General features: G+C 47.4%; 1 protein-coding gene across 8 annotated transcripts in view; it reads right to left on the reverse strand.

Moving 5' to 3' along the window:
- The window catches only part of SLC4A4 (solute carrier family 4 member 4), a 215,976-nt gene that overhangs the window by 154,408 nt on the left and 40,309 nt on the right, over positions 1-21,259 (reverse strand). For 2 of the 8 annotated variants that reach the window (XM_075750854.1, XM_075750849.1), the window contains exon 1: positions 17,619-18,002. The exons of 4 other annotated variants lie outside the window; for them this stretch is intronic. The gene's annotated coding sequence lies outside the window, so the exon portion shown is untranslated. Of the gene's footprint in view, positions 1-17,618; positions 18,054-21,259 lie in introns of those variants that run through there. 2 more of the 8 variants (XM_075750856.1, XM_075750853.1) reach the window with 2 other exon arrangements.

Below are 21,259 nucleotides of genomic sequence, written 5' to 3' on the forward strand. Positions count from 1 at the left end.
CTTGAATAAACAGACCTAATATGACCGATCCCTTTTTATGGGCTAGATGCGTTTTGTTTTTCTCACATGCTTACATGTGGGCTCTATCACGCAGAAAAATGAGCTTCTGACTATACTCGGCACGGCCTGGTTGATGCACTTTAAGAACACATTGCCAAATTTATCTTGGATGCATTTTCCCCTGTCAGCTCTAAACCAGCATTTATTCACATGCTTTCTCAGCAAAAGACTGTACTCACCAGGAGCAGAGGAGGACAGAAGCCTCTGCTTTCTGCAAAAAGAACATGCATTATAATATTTTTAAATCCCAACATAAAGCCAGCTTCTCTGAAAGGAACTCTGAATAATCAACAGGGAACTTATACCCAAGATGACTGCTTAGCACAGTGCAATCGAGGGGCAGAGAGACTCGTCTCAGCTCTTCCCTCTCCTGCAGATCTCTTGTCAGAACAGAGACCGCCGTTCCCTCTCTCCAGAGCAATGCCAATCGTCTCCTGTACAGAACCATGAGACAACTGCAAATGCTACAAGACAGAAATCTGTAAACGCATGCAAGGTGCAAAGCACCCTTTTTTCTGACAGAGCAGGACACACAGGACAAGGCTGGAACATACACAACCTCAAAGGAGGTTGACTGGCCATTTCTTTTGGGCTGTGCTGCTCCTTTTTGCAGTACCGACTCCTATTCTCTAGTTCCAGAGAACTGCCGGCGCACGTTGGACCACGAAGCACGTGACGCGGTTGCTCATTGATTGCGCGCACGCTGTAGCGAAACAAGGAGGAAGCAAAAAGTAAGAAAGCTTTGCAAGTTTATCTTATTACTACCAACTTACAAGCAACTGCACGTTCTGGATTACTCGTCTCTTCAAAGGGCATGTGAAAACACAATGGTTCGCCGTTGCCTGCTCGTGTCTCTCAAGCGTGACAGCGACACAAGCCTTTCGTTACTTGGCACTGAAGCACACTTGTTCAAGGGGCTTTGGGGAAAGGAGGAGCAAAACACAGGGTAAGCGTGCCCCTAACAGCTCACGTAAATCGCTGAGGTTACACTTCCCGTCCTCCCCTCCCTCGAGGTCCTTTTGTGGAAGCCCACCTAGGCCAGGGTGATGGCAAGTTGGCACGTACAGGAAACAAGCCACTGGCCCAACCCGCTCGCTTTGCACAGCGTGCAAGAGCCGGGCCGGCCAAGCACAGCTCCTGCACCACTGGCATCGCTTTGGGGAGCAGCACGCACCCCGCACCCATCAGTAAGCTAACACACTCCGTGTACAGCTACAAGACTGCTTTACAGATTTCATGCTATTTCACCTTTTTTTTTTTTTTTTAAACCACCCTCAGTATGTTCTCCAGAATAAGTCATCTAAAGAGACTCTCCGTGTTCTTTGTCCCTCAGGAGCCTCCTTAGTGAGGGGGTGCACAAACCAAGGGGCTGGGTGCCTCTGGTCAATCGGGCAGCGCCACGTAGAATACAAACCTCGACAGAGGTTATTTGCTTGAAATGTCTCAGTTACATGGATTTCACTTGGGAAAATGTAGCCCGTTCGTTCAGTAATACTGTGCCATGCTATTTAGATTACTAAAAGGGGTTTCAGTATTAATGAGACGTTTTGGAAAACTTGGGGGGTATGGTGGGAAGGACTTTTGTTGGGTTTGCTTTTTAATAAATTCCCAATTAAGTCATCTCATTGTTGCGTGAAATGTTTCACTCTGCAGAGGTGTTCTCAGGGACTGGAATTAAGTCCCACTATAGCATTTAAATAGCAGTCTCCGTTCTTGACTAAATCTTGTTTTCACAAACTCTCACTGACTGGAACGTCAAGCACTCTAAAGGTTTATCTCAACTCACAGGCGAAGCCTACGAGAGCACCTTCTTGAAACCAAGGCAAGAATCATTTGAATTTATTTTGACAAAGTAAGTCTTATCATTTGAATTTCAATTTAAATCTCTGACAACTTCAGGAGAACTCTTCAACTTGGATACATGGCAAGAATGAAATAACTATTAAGAAAAACACTTAGGAGTGAATGAAATCGCAGCGTTCTTCTGCACAAACAAGAAAGTACCATTATCAGAGTGCAGGGAAATACAAGGGGGGATACTGGCACTGGACCCTAGGGGAGGTGTAGCAGTTGAAGCCATTGTTTTATTATGTTTACATTGCTTACCATAAAATGGCACAACTCTATAAAAACCGATAAAGTCAGCTGCATGTTTGTTTTCATTTCCTTCTCTCAAAGGAAACCATGGAGCTGTAACTGGAGATGCACCTGCAAGAAGTCCGCGTTTCACTCGAGCTTAATTTGAAACTGGTACCATCCCAGTTAAAGCCCTCTCTCCAGCAGGACGAGGCGAACCTCTACAGCTGAGCACCTGGTTCCCGACATCTTCCCCGTACATCCGCTGTATTTAACGTAGCTAGAGCCAGGAGAGGGTGTAGAGACGCTCTGAAAGGAATTCGAGATTGCACTTACGTAGGAGCTGTATGAGATGAGCCAATCAAACGGACAAAGTCATTTCGGACTGCAAATATTATGAATATATCTGTTTGAGGCTAACATAAACCAGACATTTTTGTGGCTTAATTTTCTGCAAAGCATGAAATATAAATCACAAAAAAGTTTGCTCTAGAGGCAGAATGGTGTCAGGTTTTAAACCCATAAGCAGTAGTGGACTCTTCCTAAAAATTATTATTTTAAGACAGCCTGTGGGATCCGATTTTTTTTTTTTTTTTTTTGCCATTTATTACTGTGGCAATGTCATGTCCCGCAATATTTTTGTTACAGTTTTATGCCTTATAGGCAACTTCTTACTTGACCATGTTTTACACATCCAACTGGCTATCCCTACAATTTTTTCAGTTTTGCATGCTAATCAAAAAAAAAAGAACATAGTTCAATCTTGGCACGAAACAGTTCCTAAAATCCCCCTCTTGCTTCAACACACTGGCTTGGAAAAAAAGAGCAAATTTTTAGAAGTAGTTCAAAAATGGGAAAGCGGCAGGAGGAGAGAGAACATTTCAGGAGTGGACTAAACACAAAGGCTAACGTGAAAAGATGACTGCAAGACATACCGCGTACGTTTGCCCCAGTTAAAGAAAATGAGGCATTGTACAACAGATTTATAATTTAGTGCGTGACTCGAGGCTCAATAAACCTTAGAGGAAACTGCTCCAGAGGGCTGATTTACAAGAGCATTTTCATGTGCTCTTCAACTAAACCCCTGTCTATTTAAAAACAATCCTGTTTTATAAAGTGGTTGCTCTTTGTTCAAGCCTCGTCCAAGAGCTCTTTTCGAGAAATCTGTGCCTAAGTGTACTGTGTCGTAAGACGAGGTATCACGGACTAAGGACTGCCTGCAATATTACAAGCACGTCATTTACCTCAGCTCAGCGCACAACTTGAAAACCCCTGCAAGACTTTAAAAGTACTTAATAGACAGGGGATCTGTCTCTACCTATATATAGACACACGCAGATATGTGAACCCAGACAACAGAACAGCAGCTGTGGGAAATCTTACCAGCATCTGCTGCACGTTGCCTACGCAGAGTCGCAAACGGCAAGGTATGGGCAGCTTGGACCCAACTCAGCGTTTCCTACCTAGAGACAAGGATGTTAAAGCAGGCGTCTCGCTCTTGTGCCAGACTGCCTTTTAAAAGAAAAAGGTTATCTAAAATGGGAGTTCCTGGGTTTAAGTCCATTTCCCACTCAGCAAAAGAACAGGCAGTGTGTACAATGTGGGGTGGGGCAGCACGCCCAGTGCCACCATTAACCCCGATGTGGTTTTCTCCAGGGAAAACAATCCAGCACTCTCGATCCCGGCTTCCCAGCAAGCAGCTCCTGCACTCCTCCTCCCACGTGACCGTTTTGGGGGAAAGTCTCTTCTCCGCAGCAATAACCCCCAGCACGCAAAATACCCCCAGTAACACAAAATGCACGAGACGGGCTTGTATCTTAATTTCACTCCTGTAATTAGCATTTGGAACTTTTCCCTTCCTTCAGGCTCCGTACTCTCAAAGGCGCAACTCCTAGAGCTGCACGTTTTCCTCCCCGTCACCTTCCCAAGCATCTCCGAGATGCTGAAGTCATTCTAAAAGCATCACAAAACTCTGGACCACCGACATGAATGCGGGGGCTGAGCCAGGCCCGGCCCCAGCCAAGCATGCAGTACAGAACGTATGCTGGCTTTCTGCTTTCTGCTGGAGCAGGACACACAATACCTGATCCAGCACAAAGCTCGCCTGGCCGAGGCAGAAAGCCTGGTTGTATAAAACGTTTTGGACATATCTGAATCAGCCAAGGGAGCTAATGCACTTTCAGCACTTCAGGGAGTGCAGTCACAGCATTTCTGATCCAATTCTCGGCGTTCTGAAGCGATAAGCGGGTTCACGATATGCTGGTTTCAAAAACATAATCCAGCATAAAGGATATTTTTAACATGGATGATTTCAGTAATCTGCTTCAGCGCTCAACCTCATTCACAGTCCACGTGGCACGACCGAGCAGCGCGGCACGGCATCACGCGAGCAGGAGCGCCTCGAAGCGTGCCTATCACCAAAATCCTCGGGCAACTACGGTGTTTCGTAAGGACTGAGACCTGGAGAAAGTGCATGACTGAGAACCACGAGTATGTCAAGGGTTTTATTTGATTTCTAAATAGTAGAGGCCTTAAGGGGAAGGAAAAAAATTTTAAAAAAAGAAAAGAAAAAAAATCGGTCTCTGCAAAATTTAACTGGTTACAGATGAAAGTCCCTGTAAGATTACATACTTTCTACAAGTTAGACAAGTTACTCAAGACTAAGAAGGGATGTGATAACATTTGGGATCACATCAAAAGGGGCGTGATCAGAGCACACAGCTGTAAAACTAAGAAGAGGCAAAGTCACCAAATCCAAATGTCAGCATACACACGTCATCCAGGCAAAGAAAACTTCTCCAAACATACTAGACAAGCAAGAAAACCAGTGGGCTTTCAGAAACTCAAATGCTCCAAGCTAACTTCATCCTCACTTGAGTGACAACGGCTTGTCCGGAAGACTTTATAGCGACTGCTCCCCAGGGGAGACGAGACAAAATGTCTTCTGAAGAAGGTCGCTGGCATCAATCCCAGTGCAGGCATAAAATGTTAATTTAATAATAGTCAATCAAAACTAATGCAGACCTGATAGCTAGAAATGCAAACAGCCAATTTTCAAACTAAATGCCCTTTTTGCCTCCACCAGCTGCATTGGGAGGAAGAAAGAAAAAAAAACAAAACGGAACACCAACGAAAAAAACCACCACCAACAATAAAAACCCCAAAACACAACAACACAAACCAGTGCAAGTTTTCTGAAGATGAAAAAAACCCAACATTTCCAGAGAGGAGAGAGAGGAGAGAAATGCAAAACCAAGTTATTTTAAAGCCATCTGAGAATAAACTGAAATAAAGGAGAATTTCATCACTTCCACCAATTTAAGCTCCAGCCAGAACAACAGAAGAAAGTCGCACCCACAGCACCACGAACCCAGGGAGCCATCCTGTTTCTCAAGAGCACCACGCGCTTCGCAAAATACCGATTATGCCAGCAGAAGCCCCAGAACCCGAGGGATGCAGGTCCCTTAGGAATGACCCCCAGGAGGATCATTCAGCAGAAACGTGACTCTGCGCAACAATTCCTTTCTGCATCTCCAGAGCAGAGTCCCGTGCTGGTGAAGGAGAGCGGTCTGTTGTGCCTCCTGGGGACTACGATCCCGCTGTTGGGACAAAGTCACGTACGGTTGATCCCTGGCTGTCGCTAACCAGACTTACACCCACACGCGGGGAAACTTTCCTGCTGCTGAAAATTTCATGTCGTGATATCAGAAGGACAGGTTCGTATGCGGTTTTGCCAGTATTAACAAAGAAAATAGCGGTCATGGAGCACCGACGGCCATTGGGGGAGAAGACAGTTGGGGGAACCTCACTGCCATGACCAGCTCATCCACACAGCTCATCTCACTCCCTCGAGAGCACCTGCAAAGAAAGGCAGCGGAAACGCTGTACACTTCTCAATAAAATTCCCTGCAGCGGGCAATAGGGAGCAGGTCACGGGCGCAGGGAGCAGAGCAGTACCTTTTGGGCACCCCTTGCCTTTCCACGTGCTCAGCTGGCGAGAGCAATGCATCCCAAGTGACCTACTTACTACCTTGACTTGGAAGCGTGGTGCCAGTGAAGAGCAGATCAAGCCTGTGATCTTTAAACTCGGACCCGCAGACTATCAATTAGCCATTAATAAGGGTTTGGCCCAGGTCAGGCAGGGGCACATGATTGCATTTTTGTTGCCTTAGTCAGTGAACAAAGCGATATGGGCTCATTCACCACCAGGATATCAACTTAAACAGTAGGAACATGACGCAGCATAAAAGCAGAGCGGCACAAGCAGACAACGCATGATCCTGCATAAAGTCAATCCATTTAGAAATGTTAAACTCACTTTACCAGCAAAATGAGTTTGCTACTGGATTGGCATTTTGCTTCATGGGAGAGTAATGTTCTTAATTTGGTTCTAAGTGCCCTAAAGCTGGATTTACTGTATCCTCCAACCACAGCCAAGAGCACATAACTGAACTGCTGAGCAGGCAACTCCCAAGTTTTAACAAGGCTGTCCTTTAGATGACATCCACTTAAGGGCAGCCCAAAATAGACTTACTCATATCAGCCTAAAACAAGACTGAGAACAAAACAATCACCCGGAACGGAAAAGTAGTTTCTTACCAGAAAGTGTTCATCATAGCTACTTCTTACAAACTCCTTTCTAGTGACCCATTGCCGTGAAGAACAACTTGTGGGGAAAAACGGGTAGGAGCACAGTGATGCTGGTAAGCAGCGCTGTTGGAGGAGGCCCTGGGTCCTCCAACGTAACCTAAAAGCTAGCGTAGTGACTCACAGGCTTGTCCAGAAGACCAAGCAGATTTTGGGAAGAGAAGAGAAACTGTGACTTTAGCATAGGCCTTTCTTTAAGACAATGTCTGAAAAATCCCATCTGCTCAGAAAAAAATCATTCTTCTGGATAGAGACAGCCTAAAAAAAATAAGACCGCTTGCATCTTCTCTTCCCAAAGGCAGGCTACTCGGGCTACTCAGACTCCCGTAGCACTTTCTCAGACACTCAAGCACGTTTGAACCCACTTTGTTGCTCTCCCTCTATCAGTAGCTGGCCGAGTCCAGTACCACGACAGAGCACTAGTCCATCAACACAAACTTCCCAGACATCCCTAAAATGTTCTCTTCAGAAAGGAGAGATTTCCCAGGTTCCTGTGCACCTCAGCCCTTTATCAACGAGGCTTTCAAGCCACAGCATTTTAACGTAAGATATATAAAAAAGATTTTACAGTTCCCTCATTCTCTTTCCTCTTCTTCATGAACTCTAAAATAAAGGTTCCTACTTCTGCTTTATGAACTATAAACTCAAAAGCCCAGTGTTTCTGGGCATGGAGAGGGCAACGCAAGTCCATGTGCGTGGTCAGCGCTCATTCAGCATAACCTGCCCGACTTGGGCATCACCTGGCCTCTCGTTAGCTGCGTCGATTCACCCCCAACTCCACAGAAATCCTTCCGACCAGTATTCCTGGGTACCGTACTTAAACGAGTCGGTGCCTGCAAATTGCACCGGTCATGTTGAACTAGAAATCTCCATTCCAGAGGAGGGTACAACGGTGGCCAACTCCAGCTAATTTTCAACAGAGCTTGGATACGAAGCTGCCTTTTGTCCCTTTGGCGATAAGGGCCTCAGTAAGGAAGAGAGATAAGAGATAGTCCTGGGTGAGCCTGGCCGAGTCACACGCGTCTTAACCATGGCCGCAAGCACTTTCTTAAATACAGAGTATAACCACCTATCGCTGAACCCAGCTTGTAAATCTTCATGTGATCCCAAATTTCTTGGAGACACCTGTTAACAAAAACCAGTTTTATGCCCAGCACCTAATTGCAACACGGCTGTTTAAAGGCAAGAGGAAAACAGGCTACGGTAATATTAAATCCCTGTTATCTGCGCCCATTATCTTACATTTTGCTTATTGCTAAGTGGAATGAGCGGTCCGGGAACAGAGCCAGAAAAGTTGGGCTGATACCACAGTTCAAGAGCTGATAGACATTACTGAGAATTTCAAATTGAGGGTCATAACCGGAAGCGTACGGATATCTTTGCGAAAAACACCGGGTACGTTCACAGAGTTACAAGTCAAGCCTCCCCAGGAAAACACGAAGCTGTTCGTAACCCAAAGCAGTATTGTGCCCGGAATACTTAACGCAAAGGTGTCTTATTCATCATTTGGAATGAAAAAAGGCAGAAACAGGTTCAAGAAAGATGGCTTCATTTGTAGAAAAGCAATTACAGAAACTTTCAGAGTTCACAGAAACCTCTACGCACGCCCACATTTCTCCACCGCTGAAGGCTCAGAGGACATTCAGGTTACTTGCCGGGAGAGATATTTTGAACACGATGAGCTTAAGTTGGTTTTGCAATGCTTTTTAATAAATTAAGTTGTATGCCTAATGTTCAGGGAACTGCATTGGCTCTGGGCTCTTCTAGCTTGATCTTTAATTGGAGTAATTATTTTAAAAGCCGGAGACACAATCTCCCTTTATTCAGTGTCTGGAGAGGATTCTGACACTGTAAGATATAGTTGGGATTTCCACCGAGTTGTTTTGCAGCGTATCCCCTTTCAACAAAAATTATACATTGCATTTTTGGCAAAGAGAAGAGAGGGGTGATCCAAATAAAACTTACGAAATAAGGAGGTTTTTCTTTTGCAGCAATTCCTGCTGTTTCACTGTTTTATTCACGGGTCCAGAGCATCCATCCCGGCTTAAACTACACTACGGTGATGACAGTTACGTGCCCCCTCCTTTAATTTACACTGCAAATAGGAATAAGCCATTAAACTGAGTAGCTGGAGCATCACGGCTGTAGTTCAGTGCCCACAACAGTCAAGGAAGGGTGCCTGGGCTTGCCTGCCTTGTCAGTGAAGCATGGGCCTGAGCCTACGCTCAAGCCCAGACTTGCTCACATTCTTTCCATGCTAGCAGGCTCTCAGGCTTAGCTTCAGAGCACTTCTAAGACGGAAAATCCAAGGGCTACCACAAAGCCCAGCAGATCCAACTTTTCCCTCCTGCCGCTGGACACCGGCACTGTCCCACACACAAGCCAATACTCTCCAGAGCAGCAGCAGGACCCGCAAGCCAGCCTCGGCAGGGACAGCGCACGGACGTTCCCCGTGCAAACCACGAGGCTTCGGGCCAGGGGAGCTCCGAGCCGTCGGGCTCCACAGACCGAAGCCTACATGCAGACCCGGGCTTCGAGCGCAACAGCGACATTGCCAGGGACAGAGAGGGCTCGGCGCAGCACGGATCCCTCCTTTCCCCCGCAGCCCACTCGGGCTGCCGCTCTCCCACCTCCCGTGTCACATCTCCGAGTGACACAAGTCATCTACGGAACTTTGCCGGGTTGCGCGTTCAAGGCTTAGCTCAATTTTCTTCAAATGGCTCCTATATTTTCATCCATATAGCACACCATTTAAAAGAGCACTCTATCTTTTTGAATGGATCTATTTTCAGTTTAAATGTCTCACACAACTTTTGGTTCTTTTTTCAGTTACACAGGCTACCTACATTAAGCAGAGGGAAGCATCAGGCAGATGAATACATTCATCAAAGGAAGCCTTCTCCAAATTCAAAACATAGAAGAGGCACCTCCTCACCTTTTCCTCTACTAAGCTAACCAAACACTTTTGTCTGACGCGAGCGAGCATATTCAGGACTCTGATTTACCCTAATAAGGTGTCAAAGCCCACTTCCCTAGGCACGGGAAAGTATAACACATACCATCCGCTGAAGGCCACAGAAAGCATTCTCAAAGCTTGTGTGACGTGGAAGGCAAACGTTGTGGGAGACAGACTGCCTTTCCTGCTGAAACCCAACCGTGGCTTTTCCAGATACAAATCAATCGTCATTCATAAACAAGTAGAAAATGTCAAATACTATCTTATTCTGAGTCAGAAACATTTACACCATTACGGGAAAAATCTTTGCACATATCACATTCCTGTAGAAGTAATTCTTGCTCTTAAATGAGAATAATCTTTTCTTTCCAAGCACATTTTGGTGATGTATGTGTCAGTAATACACTGGGGACATAAACTAACTCTGAAATGGAAAGCATTTAAAGTGAACGCTCTGCTAACAACATCTGTCTCTTCAAGATGTTTCTTCCACAAAAGCAGCGATGCCATCAGACAGGGCTACAGGTGAACTGTGACCGAAAACACAACCGAGGCAGTTGGACTAGAGGATTGCTGTAGGTCCCTTCCAGCTGAAATATGCAATTCTAAAGAAATACTCTATTCTACAACCTCTCTGTAACACCACCCTCCAAGTCCCTATCAAAGATGCACTGAAGACTTTGCACCGGTCTTCAACTGATTTCCAACCCCACCCCGCAAGCAGCTTACGTTTGCAATCTAGACGTTGCTCCTCCTCCCCTCCGGCCCCGTTCGATCGGCTCTCTCCACTCGCTGTACTATCTCACCGTTCATGCCAGCGGAGCTACGCAGGCAGGGCCCAGTCCAGCTCAGCCCTTCAGCCTGGCCTTGAAGGTCAGCCGGTTGAATTGCTTCAAGGCCAGAAGTCACCTGTGCTCACGTGCTCTGCGGGAATAAGGCACGAGCCTCACAGAAACCAACATCCCAGGAATCGTGAGAGAGGCACCGGAACGGGAGCCCACCGTACGGTCGGCAGCGATGCATGTTGTCGCGCTCTGACGGCACGGCTCCGGATTTCCAGGCTTTCTCTGTGTGCCGATACGGATGCTTACGGCACTGAAACTCCGTTCTTCTCGGGGCGCCTTTTTAACCTTACCGTCGGCATTAACAAAGGCATCCGGCACTGCTTCCGCAGAACACCACATTCACACTTTGCACCAGGCAATGCTCCTCAAAGTTGGTTATTACTCACAAACCCAAGCCTAATGGATCATGAGATGTTAAACAATTTATGTGGAACTACTCCCAGAGCACTACAGGCTGTATTGTCGTGCCATTAAGGCTTTGGAACGAAGCTTCGTTGGGGACAGAAGAGAACAAAGTGCCCGTCTATTTTTTCTTTGTGATTATTGTTTCTGCCTGGAAAGACACACAGGCTGGTCTACTGAACGGGGCTACTGTTCTTCAGCTGTGCTGTTTGTCTGCTGAATGCAGGAACGGCCAGACGGGGAAGTGATATCAGACCACTCAAATTTAACAACGCTTTGGGTATAACCCACTTTGCGATCGCCAAATTTGCCAACTGCGAGGCCTAAGCTAAACGCGCACGTCCGGTTCCCGTATATGAGAAATGCACTTGCCTTCAATTCCAGGGCAACGAAGCAGGTTTTTAAGATGCTCAAGTGCTACTTTTCCTTGAGCAACTGAGCAGCTATTTCCCAACCTCGTTCTAAACACCGAGTCTTCCCATATTTAGCAACCTAGATGACAGCTCTTTATGCTTACGTGTAAGGGTTGACAATGCATCTGAAGTGTTATATAGTCACGGGGACAATAAAAGCAGTTGACTTGTGCAACCTTCTGTTCAAGGTTAAGAGTTGGAATAGACACTCAGATGAGTAAACCTTCAAGAGATGATTAAGTAAGAACTTAGAAAAAACTTAAGGTGAAAAAATTCTCATCTTCATGTTGCATACGCCAGAGAAAGAGAGGCAAGTTTTGTTTCTGCCCCTACTATACAAAATAGACAAAACATGACAATTTTCATAAAGATGATTACTTGACATGCAAGACTCCAGTCCTCGTCTTTGACTTAAGATTACACATCCACATAGACATCGCACATCAAAAAGTTTGCATGTTCTGCTCCGCAAACAGTAGCAGAGAATGACAGAACACACCACAGGAGGGAATTTTAAGTGAAAAAAGCCAAAAACTGGTTGCACGTGCAAACCCCCTAGGATTTCTTGCATAATACCAGCTATTTGTGATAACTTGTAAAAGAAAGTACATCTCCACTGGGGAACAATCACACAAAATTTGAACCTGTTTCATTAATTCCACGGATGAGCAGCAGTCACCTTTCACAGGTTAAAAAACAAGGTACGGGTTCCCACCACGGCCCCCATAGCTGCGAGCACAGGTTTCCACTCGCCATTATTTGTGTCCACAGCCACGCAGATCCTGGAAATACTGAAGTTCCAGATGCAGCGGTAGGAACGCTCAAACGGATCAAAAACCAAAAGCTCACAACCACCCTCAAAAAAACGTGTAGCCAAGAAATCCGCAGCTAAGGGAAATGAAAATAGTAACTAAGCTAAAAAAGCAGTCCTTGAAATATTTCTAAAAAGGAGCAACACAGACAAACCTGCTCCAATTTATAAAGAAATGCAGTTTTCGTCACAGTCTCCGGCCGGATCCAAGCTTTTCTCCTCTGAAACCCAGACAAAATATTCACCGTGGACCGTATCTTGCAGGAATAATTTGTTTACAAGGTGAGGAAAATAATGTAATTCATCAAGCCAACATTTTCTGTTTCAGAGTATTTTTAAATATTATCATTTATTATGGTAACATAAAAATTTAAAGAAGCAATTTTTATAACTATCATAAATAACAGAATAAAGTGATTTTAATAATCCTCAATCTTAAAAGCTTCGAACCATTCCCACCACCACCAAGTTCAATTCTTCAAGAGTCACTTTGAGATGCGAGATGTATGGATCAGTACTTACGGAAGGACAATTAAGGCTTATTTCAAGTCAGATTTAATACCGAGTCTTTGGCAAACATATATTATATAGTGGCAAAATAGAAATACGACTCTGTTCGCCTATAAATGTAGTTACACAATAAAGCTAGGATTTGAAATGCTGTGACTCTGAAGATTTCCCCCCAGCCTTGAAGGATTTCTTTAGGAGTAGTAAATACACAGATTAGCCATAGTCTGTCTGTCTGTCTCTCCACACACACATTTATTTGAGTAATACACACAGATTAAATAAATAAGTAAATAAATAAAACCCCTTCAGTCTTTGTTTCACTTCTGCCGCAGAATTAGCTCTGCCAGCAGCACACAGTTCTGGAACTCAGGTGTTGAAAGTTCATTTGAGCCACAAATTAAAAGGATTCTGATTTTGGTGATGCCAAATCATCTCTTCTGCTAAGAAATTTTCTGGTGAACAAAGCCTGTTTAAAATAGGGCCATCTGCAATTTCCTCCGATCAGTCATCCTCAAAGACTACGGATGACAGCTGACTATTGTATGCTATCAGTCCTGCTTTCCTTTTATTTACACGGCTGTAAATTTGGACAGAAGTCCACAATTCCAAACCAAACAGAACTGAATGCCAGAACCGAGACGTAGATTTCTCTGATTTTCAGCTCTTTCCCCCATAATTCTATAATTCTCCCCACTGATAGACCCCGTGGCAACTTCAAAAGTTCCTGATGCAAAAAATAAGTAATTGCAGGAGAATAATTCAAAGACATTTCTATCTCTTCTGTTAATGTAATGAGGGCACTGAAAAACAAGAGGACAAATGATAGCACGGGGCTTCCCGGCGCGGGTGCTTGCTTTAGGAATGCCCGACACGATGGCCGGCGTGCGTCCGCCCGGAGCCCAGAAGGCAAGCGCACGGATCTGTACTAAAGGCTTTTATTTCACAGGAGGCATTTGCATCATAACTGAAAGCACGTGCTCATTTTTCAAGGCTTAACAGTTAACTCCACATCACAGTATCTTTGAGCTCAATCTCCATGCAAGCTTTGACCTGAAAGACTGTGGCCACTCCTTGAAGCCACTATTCAATATTGAGTCATCAAGGTCTAGAGAGAGGATGGTAGAGATTTACCCGAGAGCAAGCACTCCAGCAGGCTGCGGTACAGATATAACTAGGTGAAGCACTGTAACTTTTTACTTAAGTCACACTGTTTTATCACCCAATTATGGGTGCCATAATTGTCTTTGACACCGTCTAACAGCAATAAAAAGCATTCCTGCCACAAACTGCATACAATCCTGAGCAAACTCAGAAGAAACGAGATGCTCCAGCAACTCAAAGTTCAAGGGCAGGGGGGCGGAGGCATGACTTTGAATTGCTGTAGGACTTCACCGCAACCTCGACAATTTTATTGCTACATTTTCATTTCAAGCCACACAGTGAAACACAGTTCAGACAGAGACCTCTTCCTCCCCACTCAAGTTCTGTTATTTAGAGGGAGCACAAAGGAGAAGCTTTCCTTCCAGCAAAAGCAGCACAACGACAGAGAGACATGCTGCTTTATCAATATTACCTGTAAACTGCTCTTACTGGATTTTCAAGGAGCCTCCTAAATGGATTTGAAGCCGGAAGCAGCTAACCGACTTCAAATGAGAAAACCTGATAGTAGTTATCAGAACCCTTTTAATTTGCTCAAAGCAGCAGTTCAAATTCTAGATCTAAAGCACAAAGACAAAACGTGCAAGGCAGGTCACTGGAACGTGACAAGGATGCTATCTCGCTAGGGCAATGAAGTAATTTTTTCCCAGCGCGGCAGAGGAAGGGACCCGATGCCACAGCACCAGAGTCAGAGCCCTCTGAACACGCTGTTTGCAACGAGGCATCTTTAAGCCCAGGCTGAAGTCCTCTGGTCCTCCCAATCCGTGAGAAGGAATCTGAGTGCAGACCAGTAAAAGCTATGCTGTTTTCGGTAGGGACATGTATAAGAAAGTAATAACATAAAGTTTAAAAAATTGAATTAAAAAAATAAAAATCAGAAGACTACCAAATGCTATCTAACAGACTGGCACGTAGGCGCAGGGAGCATCGCTTTCTGTACCCGCAGGAATAAGCGCTTTCACGCATCCACCTTCCTGAAGCAGCTACTTCACCCAGTCTACCTTTGCTCAATCGAGACAACACCTTGCCTTTGCAATCGCTTCTCTCTGGCAGGACAGCAGCTAAGAGCTGCTACCTGAAAATAGCTGCTTGCAGACTCTCATCGGCACAAAAATAAGTACAGGTTTTCTCTTTACTCTCTCGCGTGGCAGTTTTCATTCACGACCTTGCCCAGAACACCTTCCAGCTTGTTATTTATTACGGGTCTTCAAGGCGGCAGTGCAGTTACAAATCCTTCAGACAGAAGCACAAACGGCTTCTCCACCGTGCTGGAAGAACACTTGTGTACGTGAGCAAGGCGCCCTCTCTGATAAGTAGGTAGATCAGAAAACAAAAGGAGTTACAGGTTTTCCCTTCTCACGGGGATGTTTTTCTTCAAACTGCATTGTGCACAAAGTCAAATCTTCCCTTATCGACGTAAGACATCAGCAACTGGAGCGTTTGCCCTACAACCACTGCGAAAGCGCATTTTGAAAGCTCCTCTACAGAACGCCTATGGAAAAACTCCTGTGAGGAATACCACAATACAACACCAGTCTACAAGGTTGTTGTCTGACTGCAGAGGAGTTTCAAGGTTTACAGTCGTCACATGGAATGTTAAAGGAAAAATCTTCACAGTTGTGAGCAACAGAAAAACCTGCCGGACGTTGCTGGGAGCTGAATAGATGTGTACAGGGTGTTAACTTGCTCGGAATGCCCTGTGCACACAAATGAAAACTTTATCCCTCCTCCTCCCAACTGAAAAAAAGAAAAAAGCCAATCCGTATTTCCTTCTCGCCCCACTTCCAACTCTGGACAGCAGCAGCACACCCCGCTGCCAGTTCCTCCTAGGCTATTGGTCATTCCTCTGCAGTTGCCAGCCCCTTGAAATCTTGGAAATTAGGAAATAATTAGGAGTAGCCTTTTCCTTAAAATCCAGCCACTGGTTTTATAAACGTGAAACTCGCGCTCTGCAGGAGCAAAGAATAAGTTACAAGCAAATCCTCCCCGTGACATTTTTTTGGAAATTTAAAAAGAGTCTCGGTTTCCTTCACATTTGATGGGGGGGCAGAAGGGGGGCTGAGAGTGTCCCAGAAAAAGCACCGCTGCAGACTGTACTAACACTCACCCTTCAGCTCACACTGACACTCACCAGTAGGTGAGCTTACTGAGAACTAATACCGCCCGCCGTAACAGAGCCTTGCAAAACTCAACTCTACCATCTTCTGGCACGCTGAAAGTCACTAGGAAAGGTCCATCAGCACTCGCTTCAGCACTCCACGGCGAGCGAGAGAAGGAAGGACACAGGCTATGACAAACGGGTTCACAGACATGCAAGCATGGGAACGAGCACAGAGACGCCAACAATCCCATTTAACTGTTCTGCGTACGACTGGAAACTACTGGGACAATATTAAGCCTGTCATGAAATAGTTGCTGGGGTTTGGGAGCCTTAAGTTTTGGGGCTCTTTTGGTTGGGGGGGGGGGGGTGTGTCTCTGTACCTTACTCTTCATGCACAAACCGTTTCCTTCTGATTATCAACCAAAATAGAACCAGGCATATTCCTTCAGACTAGCACATCAGCAATTAATAAGTAGCAAATTCTGTTCCCACACACAAAATGCAACTCTGCACATTTTGTTAAATCCAGCTAGCCACATTTCTTACTTTTTTTTTTAATGGAAAATATGTACATTTCAGGAATAACCAGAACAATTAAGCCACCAAGTAGCTAGCAGCCTAAGCACAAAGTCACGTTTAGATGCGCAGTAAAGCACACCTCCCCAAACCAAGAAAGCCAGTACCTGTCGTACGTGGAGCAGTTCTCCGACGGAGCCGTTACTGTCAGGATTCGCCCTAGGGCCCAGCCTCGCAGCTATTCACGCACCTGACTTCGCTTACAGGCGGAGCTCTGTGCAAGGATTCAATCGAGCTCCTGCCGCACGCACAGAGCCCGGCACCGCTTTCACACCGTGCAATACCAGGAAGCTCTCGGTACATTTGAGTACACTGGCTCCTCCTGAACGTACGTACTAAAAGGATGCGCTTGTAACCAAGAGGAAAGCCGTTAATAATTAATGCTGTCGTTAAAAAAAAAAAAAAAAACAAAACAAACCAAAAAAAGGGGTATGTGAACAAAAGGATGATTAAATTCTCATTTCCACGTTTGCTCTCGAGCAGAGCAGCTCTGGACTGCAGGGCTTAGCAGGAAGCCCACAAAAGGGAAAACAACCAGCAAGGAGCTCGTCTCAGCTAGGAAAATATCCCCATACGGCCACATACCAGGTGGAACACCAGAAACTTGAGCGGAAATACCATTTCCTTCAACCGGGTGCTGCTGGCAACTTACTAAAGTGAAAATAAGAAAGTTTTCAAACACTACGAAGTATTTTTAAAGCCCTCACCAAATAACAAACGCCAGACAATGACACCTATAGGGACAAACACTGTACGAAGGAGACCGAGAGAAGAGGAATCTGCCTGGCTGTGAAAGCTGTGGGTATTTCCACTCCCCGCGGGCCCACCCCACGCTTCCCACAGCCGGGCTGGCTACAAGTGTCCGGGGGCCGCCGCTCCGCGCAAGCCCACCCCGGCCGGGATGCTAACGGAGCAGCGGCCCCGGCTGCCCGCCGCCGGGGCGGGGAAGGAGCCGAAGGCAGCCAGCCGGGCAGGTGCGCCGGGCCCGGCCGAGCCCCCCCCCCCCCCACCACCCCTCCCGCTCCCCCGTCCCCTCCCGCAGGTGCCCCCGGGCCGCGCTCACCTCCGGGGCTCGGGCTTGCGGCGCTCCTCCAGCTCGGCGGCGGGCGGGGGGCTGCGGGGCAGCCGCGGGCCGGGCGGGGAGCAGCGGGCTGAGCGCGGCGGGGCGGGGGGGCGGCTTCAGCAGGCGGTGCGGAGCATGGCTCCCCACCCGCACCTCTATCAATACGGCTGGCTAGCTACACCTGTCTGCCTATGTGCGCACACACGCCCGTCTGCCTGCCTCGCTGCCGGCTTCGGCCCGGGCTGAGGGGAGCGCAGGGGGAGCGCAGCGCCCGCGGAAGGTCCCCGCTGCCGAGCGGCGACGGCGAGGCGCAGCGGCTGTGCTGGCGGAGCGGCTGTGCTGGCGGCGCCCGGCCCGGCCCGCATTTAAAGCCGCCCGCAGGCTCGGACGTCCCCTCGCCCGCTCCCATCCCGTCCCATCCCATCCCCCGCTCCCCTCCCCGGCCGCTCGGCCGCCGCTCGGCGTCACGGGGCCCCAAGGGCGGGGAGGCCGGAGGAGGAGTCTGCGGGGCCGGGGCTGCCGGGGCTCCGGGCTCGCCCCTTTTCCCCGCCGCGCCGGCCGGCCCGGGCCCCGCCGGGACAGGTGCTCCGCGGCCGGGCGGCCAAGGGGAGAGCCGGCCACCGGGCCGCCCCAGCGCAGGGCGGGGAGGGAGGGAGGAGAAGCGGTCCTGCCCTGCGGAGCCCCGGCAAGCGTGGGAGCCGGCCGCCGGGGACCCTCGCCGGCCCATCCCCGCTCTCTGCGCTCTCGGCCAAGGCAACGGTGTGCTGGCCGCGCCGCGTCACTTTTTCCGTCAGTTCGGCGCTTGCCGGGTGGCTTTTTATAGCTATTCCGCCAACCACCCCATGCCAACGAGCCGTTGCACGGCCCCCCTCCGCCTCAGCCCAGGAGATGGCAAGCTGCCGCCCCACCAAGCGAGCCGGTGATACAGGGAGACATGTCACCGCAGCTTATTGGGGGCTGCAGCTTATCAAAAGAGCGTATCGCGCTCCCACAGCGGGACCCCCGCTACTGAAAACACACAACCCTGGGAGCATCTCGGCCAAAAGCACAGACTGCCGAGCACGAAACCAGCAAAAATGTAGAAAACATCATTCGGTCAGTTCGTTTTCATTTTGCAACGAAATAATATCTTACCTGGTGCTCGTCCTTCGCTTCCAGCAGGACAAGGCTCGCCTATCACCAACCAGTCTTTGCTGCCCACGCATGTAGGCTTAGTCCCCTCTCTCTTACGCACATACACATCTGTTTACACTAATTGCCCTTCCAAAAGTTCTTTCCAGAGTGGTGTTGGAAGACCAGGCTAATACCAACGTCCCCAATCTCGTTCAGTAAGCCATGGCTCTCGTGCTCAGCTTTACTGTCCGGGCCAAGGCGACAAGATCCATAAAATACTAACAACGGGGCTCTGCAAATGGCTCACGAGTAACATGGCAGACCAGCAATCCATCAGCGGAAGGGACACGGGCACTCAAGGGAACAAAGCAAACTATTGTAGCCCTGCAGAGGAAAAACTCCACTTGAACAACGTTTAGGATTACCACACGGCAACTGCCTCTTCAGCTACTCCTAAACTATCAAGCTCCACTTTTGTCACCCGTCCAAATTCTGTATTAGGGAATAATACTCAATCCATCGGCCAGGCAAAATAGCAGCAGCAACAGAAACCACAGCGCTTGCCGACTGGAGCGAGAGCACTGCTGAAGCGATCTCCCTGCGGAACTCCCTCTCTCCCTTCTGCCGCTGTCACCTCTGCGCTTTCCCCAGGCGCTCAAAGCAGGAAATAGCCTTAAGCCACGGTGCCCTCACCCTCTTTTTCAAGTTCTCGTGAAAGCTCTCAGACCTGTGGTCTCCACATGAATTGGTCAGGACTGGGGCTCCTCTGCTCCCTTTAATAAATCAAATTCCTCAAGTACCTGTTCGTAAACAATCAATGGGTTTCCACTGGGTCTCTGACAGCATAGCGAGGCCTTTCATCACTTCAGAGCTGTATTTCATTTCAGCTCATGACAGTCCCTGTATTAACAAAAGCAAAGCACTACATCAATTGAGAAGCTTTGTATGCTCAAGTCCTAACTCAAATACCAAAATAAATATACATCTTCCCCTCTCCCAAAGGCGTAGGCAGCGGCTCCGAATCAAGGACTACTCTCTGTTGTTTTACTCACTTCTGATATTCCAGTTAGCTTGTACCTTCAACTTCACTTCTATTTATAAATGAACTGGGAAGCTCCTGAAGAAAAGACACGGTAGCTACTTCAGAAGATTGCTGTTGCTTCTTGCCACTTAGACAGCTAACGGGGGTTTTAGGATCCCCCCCAAGCCTTCCAGTCCCTCGGTGAAAGCACCTCTTGGATGGTCCTCTGCAGCTGGCTCTTTGCTCCCTATTTTAGTAACACATCTAAATAACACCCATACCCATTCCATTTCCTCACAATTCATTGTAATTTAAAAATATTGTCCTGTCAAACCTATGCATTTCATTTTCTGGCTAAAAAAAATGTTTTGACATTAGGATGCATGATTTTAAGTCAGTCTTTAAATACACCATCGCTCCATTTAATGATCTAAAACCCTATAAAAACCATTTCCAAGAGTCCTTAAATCAAGAGCCAAGGCAGTTATCTCAGCCAAATTTGAAAATGAGTACACTCTACGAACAGAGAAACACCCAAGTAAAATGACCTAATAATCCTGCCTGTCATTGTGATTGACAAAATCAAAAACCAGCAGCTAGAGCCAACTTGTCCGACGTCCTGCATATACGTACCTTTTGCCATTCCTTCCCCACTTTGGCCCGCATAGTCCCTCTTAAAAATTACCCGGTCATTTCCAGCATTTCTTCTGTTTGATTTAATAAACGGAGATAAGCTTGTTGCTCAGGACTAAAGCCCGCTAACTTTCCATTCACAGAACAGGCCACGAAGACACGGTTTTGTTTGGGAAGCCTTTGGCTCTCTGTTTAAACCCGCCTTTCAAGTCCGCTGGCTTCGGCCCTGCGCACAAAGACTTTGTGAAGCAAAGGTGTGCCGACGGCCTTCGCTAAAGCCAACGTCCCGCTCAGGACCGAGGCAAGAAAGCCTGCCACAGCGATGGCACGGGCCAGGGTGCCACGTTCAACTCAACGTCCGCTGATAGGCAGAAATTATTTTTCTGCCTTCTCGTCCAGCGCACAATTTTCCTGTGAGGTCGCACAAGGTATCACTGTCAATGGCGGCATCTGACATGCGTACGGATAATGAGAACAGCCAAAGTTATGACGGTAAAGATTAGAGAGCACATAGACGCACATGCTCAGTGGACTCGGTAGGGTAAAACTTTCCCCGTGGGCAGGTTGTTCCATAAATATATCTTGCAGCATTTCGGATAGATTCCTCAGAAGCCACTCGTGCTGACCGCAGCGTTGCCAGTCAGAGACGATGCTGAACTAGATAGAAACTGGCAGCTCCTGCGTTTCCAGGGTTGCGTGCAGACGACCAAGCGATAAAATATTTGCATTGCATGAAGTCAGGAGTAATTCAGTGTAAGTCACAAAGTTCACAAGATAGAGCTATTTCAATCAAAAGAAGTAGGTGCAGAGAGAGCGCAGCTCTACTTGTCTAAAAGGCTTTTTGTATCTTTTCCTTTGTCGACAAACGGTCAGT

The sequence above is a fragment of the Balearica regulorum genome, chromosome 4 (genome assembly GCF_011004875.1).
Source record: "Balearica regulorum gibbericeps isolate bBalReg1 chromosome 4, bBalReg1.pri, whole genome shotgun sequence".
Taxonomy (NCBI): domain Eukaryota; kingdom Metazoa; phylum Chordata; class Aves; order Gruiformes; family Gruidae; genus Balearica; species Balearica regulorum.